This window comes from Odontomachus brunneus, unplaced genomic scaffold (assembly GCF_010583005.1).
Source record: "Odontomachus brunneus isolate Ranch 3 - 2012 unplaced genomic scaffold, Obru_v1 Obru_scaffold_001, whole genome shotgun sequence".
Taxonomy (NCBI): Eukaryota; Metazoa; Arthropoda; class Insecta; order Hymenoptera; family Formicidae; genus Odontomachus; species Odontomachus brunneus.
Window position 1 is genome coordinate 2510717 of NW_022639451.1, and position 6710 is coordinate 2517426.

Sequence of the window (6710 nt, forward strand, 5' to 3'; positions counted from 1 at the left end):
TAATACGCGAAATTAGTCTTAAAACAAACTTCTCATTATTTTTTATTACTCATTAATTACTTCTCAAGAAACTGCTTTTAGCGTAATCTGCCCTTTAGGCAACTTGAATGGTCCAAAGTACCGAGACATTTTGGACTTTCCATCTGATGGAGTTCCTCTAAGTATCCCTCCAAAATTTTGTCCATTTAGTGCCAAAGTCACAAGTGTTTATGTATTTTTTTAACATTTGTACTCTGATAAAATTCTGGTAAAAGGGCAAATTATACGCCTACAGAAGTAGTCGATATTCTTATAACCTTTGGTGAATGTGGTAGAAATTACAGACTTACTGCCCGTACTTATACGGAGCGATTCCCAAATCGCCGCCATCCTACTGATCAACAAATTATAAACATTGAAAGGAGATCTCGTAATAATCCACTTCATCGCGAAAGGCGAAGGAATAGACTTCATAATAATAATGACCCTAGATTGCTCGCAGTTTTGGCTATGGAGAAGTAAGTTAAAATAGTTATTTATAAAAATAGAAATTATTGAGGAAGAAAAATATTTTGATAATAATTTAACAGATGATACGATCTTGAGGCCAAACATCTCACGCGCGATCGGCAGCCTAGTCGTCGAGCGGCTGCGGGGGGAATAGTAGGTGTTGCCTCTGAAATCTGCCCGAAATGTGGAAATAATTCCGGGCACTGCTCTAGACGTTTGAAGAAAAGCCAAAAATTGGAACAGTGTATTGCCAATACGTGACAATACACTACTTCACGAATGTAATAGCAATATACTGTATCTATGCGTACAGTCTTCTTCTTATCTATCTATGCGTCTTCTTCCCCTCTCTCTCTCTCTCTCTCTCTTTCTCTAACTTGCTCTCTCTCTAGCTTCCTCTCTCTCTCTCTAACTTGCTCTCTCTCTAGCTTGCCTCTAATTTCAATTAAAGATATCACTTAATACTAATCACCTAAATATAGTTGCCATAACAAATTTAATGTTAGTTTTCGCTTACAAAATGGTCGTAGTAACCACAGTATTTTGAAAATGGCGCACTAATCTTCTTTATCTACAATCTGTCAAGTAAAAGCATTGTCGGCCTTATTCACAACTGGTAAAAGGTATCGCCCTAAATCTTTCGTGAGTCGATAGAACCTTTGTCCTTGATGCACTGTCAAGAAAGATTCTGTTGTCACTGATTTTTTGTAAGAGAAACACGTTGAGCGCCATGAGTGCCAAATAGTAGCGCGTCGCGCTACAAGGCTGTAGTCCTTTGCGCCCACCCCAAGGATCCGAAAATGTCGCAATCAGCGGCTGCTAAATACATGAGAAGGTCAAAAACATTGGTACAGAAATGGGTGTACAATGTTGCAATAAATGATGATTTATCGGAACGTGGCTCGATAGGCAAATTTGATCGAAAGCATGCCTCGAAAATGCCAGGCAATTATCGACGCCGGTGGTGATTGGACGCATTATTAACATAATTGCATCTTTGTTCTGATTGAGTACAATGCATATATGTATTTGAAAATTTTGTTTACTAATTTTTTTTATAAATTAACCTAACCACGCTCTTACTTGACAGACTATATATGTTTGAACAGTATTCTCAGTGCTGTAGAATGCAACCAAACTCTACGGATCTTTCAACCACAATATTCGTTCTGTAGACCACAACAATATTCTACTCACTTTTTGATGATTTTATTCCAGTACATAGAATGACCAGCGAATCGGTTCATGCCGACAAAACCATTTGATTCTATTTAAAAAATTAAAATTGACAGGACCTTTCAAGATCATTCCAAGATAAAATAAACATTCTTATCTGTTTTCGCCCTCGATATCCTATTTTTGTTGGAAACACTTTTTCGTGTCTTTCTTAATTTCTAAGATATCGAGACGTTATGTGGAATACTTTGTGTACATACACATAGAGAGCTTGAAACGTACACGAAACCGACGATAAGCATAATAAAGAATCACAATCTTCCGCATTTATAGCGCAACTTCCTTAGCTGCTCGTCGCTCGTAAAACGGAAATTTGCATCAACCAAAGATCGAAGCTGAGATATGCTCAAACATAATTTTTGTTTACGTAACTTCACAAGAGAAGGGCGAAATGAGCAAACATAGAAAACGGTAGAATCGCAAGCAATGACGGAAGTGTGCAGCGTGTACGGTACGCGGCCGTACGCTCTCTTGAGGCACGAGCGGGGGAGGGAGAGGAGACGGCAAACGAGGGGACTGCTTTTCTTCTCCGACATTTCGCGTGAACGAACGCGAACGCGAAACGAATTCCACCGTTGGCGGAAACAAACACCGCTTTATGGGGCAATCCCGGTACTTGCCTTGCCCGCGAATAATTTAGGATTTAATTCGCTCGACGCTCGATAAAGGCTTTGTGTTCTCGCGCGCTATTGTTTTCTTCGTTTAGCTGAGTCCGGGGGAGAGAGGGCGTACTCTCATTTCTCTCTTTCTCTCTATACATGTATACCTATGTATATGTATACATGTATGTATGTGTGTGTATACATATTATTATTATTATTATCATTATTATTATTAATCGCCTGTTCCGTTTATTATTTGCACCAATATTTAACAACCACAGAGTAATATACATTTCGCACATTACACGGCCCGCTAAACAGTTACATGTGAATTACATAGTGAATCCAAAATACTTGTGAAATATTAACGCGCAATCGATCACATAGGTGGCGCGCACGCTACCACTCGCCGCTTGTGGCTTTCGACGGCTAAATTTAAAAATGACAATTGTTTGAACGTCGGTGTATTTACCATGTGTGAAAGTAAATGCAAACAGTAATCTCGTTCCTCAGCTAATTTCAAGTGGAAATAAAACTTTTTATTCGTTGCTTTATTACGAGTTGCATAGACTTATTATTACGAGAATTGACTGCACTTTCCTATTGAAGAACTGGAGTCAGCATTAATAAGAGAGGACAACAAAGAGTATGGTGCTTTTCTTGTTTAATTGTCTAGGTCAACGCGTTCTCTCTTCCTCTCAATACACAGAGAAAAATTAGTATCCAGTTGAGACTGATATATTTAAATTAACAATCATTGTTTCATATATAAGCGACGACATATAATTTTGTTAGAAGAGTTTTAAGGTCCTGAATTTCAACAATGCTATAATTTTATGTTAATATTATAATCTCACATAAGAAGTACAATATACAATTATTTTGATGATGATATCCTCTTCTGGTATTTAACAACATCATATTCTCAATCTAATATTTTGTGCTTTCTATTAATGGAGGTTATTTTTTAATAATAAGAATACGGTTTTTCTTCTTCAATTATGCAGAATATATTCTTGCAAGTAACTTATCTTCGTTTAACGCTACGTGATCTCATCTGAAGATCAGCGTGTCGAAAATAAAGATACTTTCCAAACAAGAATATTCTCTTTTTCTGTGAGGGAGCAGGAGAATTTTCATTTTGGTATTTGCCAACCAAGAGCGAGCGGTGACCTGTTCCTTAACTTCTATGAAAACGATGTACGCGATATGTAAAAAAGGTTACAAAGGTTTTATTATCAGTATCCGTACATATCTACGGGCGATTTCGTCGCGGGGCGATTTTATCGAAGGGACAAGAGGAAAAGCGGGAAGACGATGTGATCGAAGAGGAAAAAGAAAAAGATACAGAAACAGAAAAAATTGAAGGACGAAAGGGGAGGGAAAGGATGAACGTCGGCAGCGCGGTCAGTGTGCAATCATCATCCTCGCGCAACCCTTGCGTCCGCGTCGCGATCTCGCGAGCCTCCGCTGCGCGCCGAGAGGACAGGGGGTTGAAATTAAGGAAACTCACGCGACCGCACGTAGGGCACGCTATTACGCGCCTTCTCGGGGCGGCATTATCGAATTAAATCGAACGCCAGGCACGCCGCGCCACGAGACAGCAGAAACTGCGACCAATCGCGTGCGAACAAACGCAATTCTTAATTGCGCGCCGAATCGGGCCGCGGAATTGATATCGCGTGTTGCCCGCGTTCTTTCCCGAGTGCTTTTCATTATTGGCCGGTCCGCGCTGCGTATGTGGTATAACCGCTTTCCCTCGCTGCATCTGATCAATATTAATTACTTAATCGTGGTCCAATCGCGGTGAGCCGGCCCAAACGATCGCCAAGCCCGGATTAACGGCCAAGAAGGTTTTGCTGTGTGTTTGGTGGGATTGGAAAGGAATCATCCACTATGAGCTGCTCCCATCGGGCCAAACACTCAATTTGGACCTCTACTGTCAAGAACTGACCAGATTGAAGCAGGCGATCGACCAGAAGCGGCCAGAATTGGCCAATAGGAAGAGTGTTGTGTTCCATCAAGACAACGCCAGGCCGCACACATCATTAACGACGCGCCAGAAGCTCCGAGAGCTTGGATGGGAGGTTCTATTGCACCCGCCGTATAGTCCAGACTTGGCACCAAGCGATTATCACCTTTTCAAGCATTTGCAAAATTTTCTTGATGGTACAAAACTGGCCTCAAGAGAGGCTTGTGAAAATGAGCTGGTCAAGTTTTTTACCAATAGGGACGAGGACTTCTTCAATCGCGGAATTATGAAATTGCCTTCAAAATGGACAAAAGTTATCAAACAAAACGGCGCATATTTGATCGAAATCGGATAATCCTAACTATGTTAATTTCATCGTCGAAATAAAGCGAAAAACGCTCAGAACTTTTTACTTCACCTAATAAAATCTCAACGCTATGACGCTTACGCGTCCCCCAGACCGTCATATTTTTACTGTGAGACATGACGAGGCGGTTTTTAGCGCGTGTGGCGTTCAAGATTTCTTGCTCCTTCCTGTCGCGCTCGTGTCTCTCTTCTGTGCCAAACGGAACATTAAACCTCACCGAATGAAAATTTTATCCATGCTCGTGTCCCACATTGCGAGACGTTAATTTGATGTTTTCTGTCTGTGCGGAGAGGCCGGGGTTAGATGCCTTATATGTTAGAATTTCGAAGTTACAACTTCTCAAACTAATTGTACTGACTGTATAAACATGATAGAAGCAACCTTTTTTGTGTATTAATATCCGCCACGATCCTGTTTTATTTTATAATAACCAAAATATGAACATGCAGTAACGTGGCACTGGGTTTAATTGTCCAATAGCGCAGAGTGAGAAGGCCAAGTATAAAACATGTATTCTGATTAGTAGTTTCAGAGTCTTCGCGAGAAGTCTTCACAGTCCTCCAATCGGCCTTTAATTATGGGCCAACTTTACCTCGTCTACCCATATGCTCTATTTCAATCATTTTATGAATAAAAATTACATTTATTATCAGAAACAGTACATCATACACTTGTAAGAAATTCCATTCTAGTTAGTAACACATCACTTAATTTTATTCAGTCACGATGAAGAATATTAATACAAAATTTCGAGAAGGTAGGAAATTTACTTTGCTATTTCCAAATCAGTTTTTTTCTTTTTCTTAACTGTAATATTATTCCAATTTTAACAAAACTCGGGGAAAGATATTTATATTCTAAAAGAATACCATTTCGCGATTTTGTACCCACTATTCATCTCCAGATAAATACTAAAAAAAGAAACATATGAGCGACATACCGGCTATATAACTTCGGTCTCTCCTATACGATACCACAGACTTATAAATATACACTGCGTATTTTTATGAAGCGGCTGAAGTGAAGAGTAAAGACAAAGATGTGCAGAGTAAAGTGTTTTCTTTATAACACAATATTATAGGAGAGGGCGATGTAGAAAAAACAAAAGAGAAATGTGAGAGACAGAGAGAAAAAGAGAGTGAATCACAGTGAAGATGAAAATAAGGTGATCAAACGTTCCGATAATGAATTGAAGAATATACGGGCTCCCACAATCGCTTGACAGTTTATTTAATCGTCGGAGCAACTTTTTTTTTTCTTACGAATTATTGAGAGAATCGCTGTTACTCGGCATCATACCGTGCACAATAGGGACAATCTGGAGTGATTATCGGACATCCCGTAGAGCCGTCGATACGAACTGCGAACTTTTTGCTTTGTGTAAATTAACGATGGGGGTAAATCAATCAATGATTATACGCGGGACACGCGCAACGAGCAGCGGCAAAAATGAAGCCGACGCACGCGAGCATCGGCGTGGTTGTGGTTGTTGGATGCCCGAGAGTCCCACGAGTACATATTATTGAATTAAGCCACCTCTTCCCTCTCATCCTCTCCTCCTCCTCCTCCTCCTCTTCCTCCTTTTCCACCACGACGTACGCGCGGCGGCGGTGGAAATCGCGTGCAAGCGACCGCGGGATCGGGCCAACGACAAATCGCAATCGGGCCGCGTTTAAACGCACGTAAGAGCGCTGAGCGCGCTACCGTGTCATGTCGATCGCCCGGTATATAATAGTCGACGGTGGGCAATTAATACGATATCAATCCGGGCCAAAGTTTCCGCCCACGAAAGTGCCGCCTCTCGTATACGCGCCGAGAGCATCGACCGAGCTCTCTCTTTCTCTCTCTATCATTTTTCTTTTTTATGCCATGTGTGATTATTACGCGATATGGAGAAGTGCATAAATAATTCGGGATCTCGCCAGGATCAAAGCCGTTGTTTTATTGCATTATTAATAATTACTCTCCCTCTCTCTCTCTCTCTCCCTCCCCCTCTCTCTCTCTCTCTCTCTCTCTCTCTCTCTCTCTCTCTCTCTCTCTCTCT

At 40.9% G+C, this 6710-nt stretch overlaps 1 protein-coding gene across 2 annotated transcripts in view; it reads left to right on the plus strand.

Moving 5' to 3' along the window:
* LOC116844891 (agrin-like) overlaps nt 1-6710 on the plus strand; it is an 853814-nt gene that overhangs the window by 680598 nt on the left and 166506 nt on the right. The gene's annotated exons all lie outside the window — the stretch shown is intronic.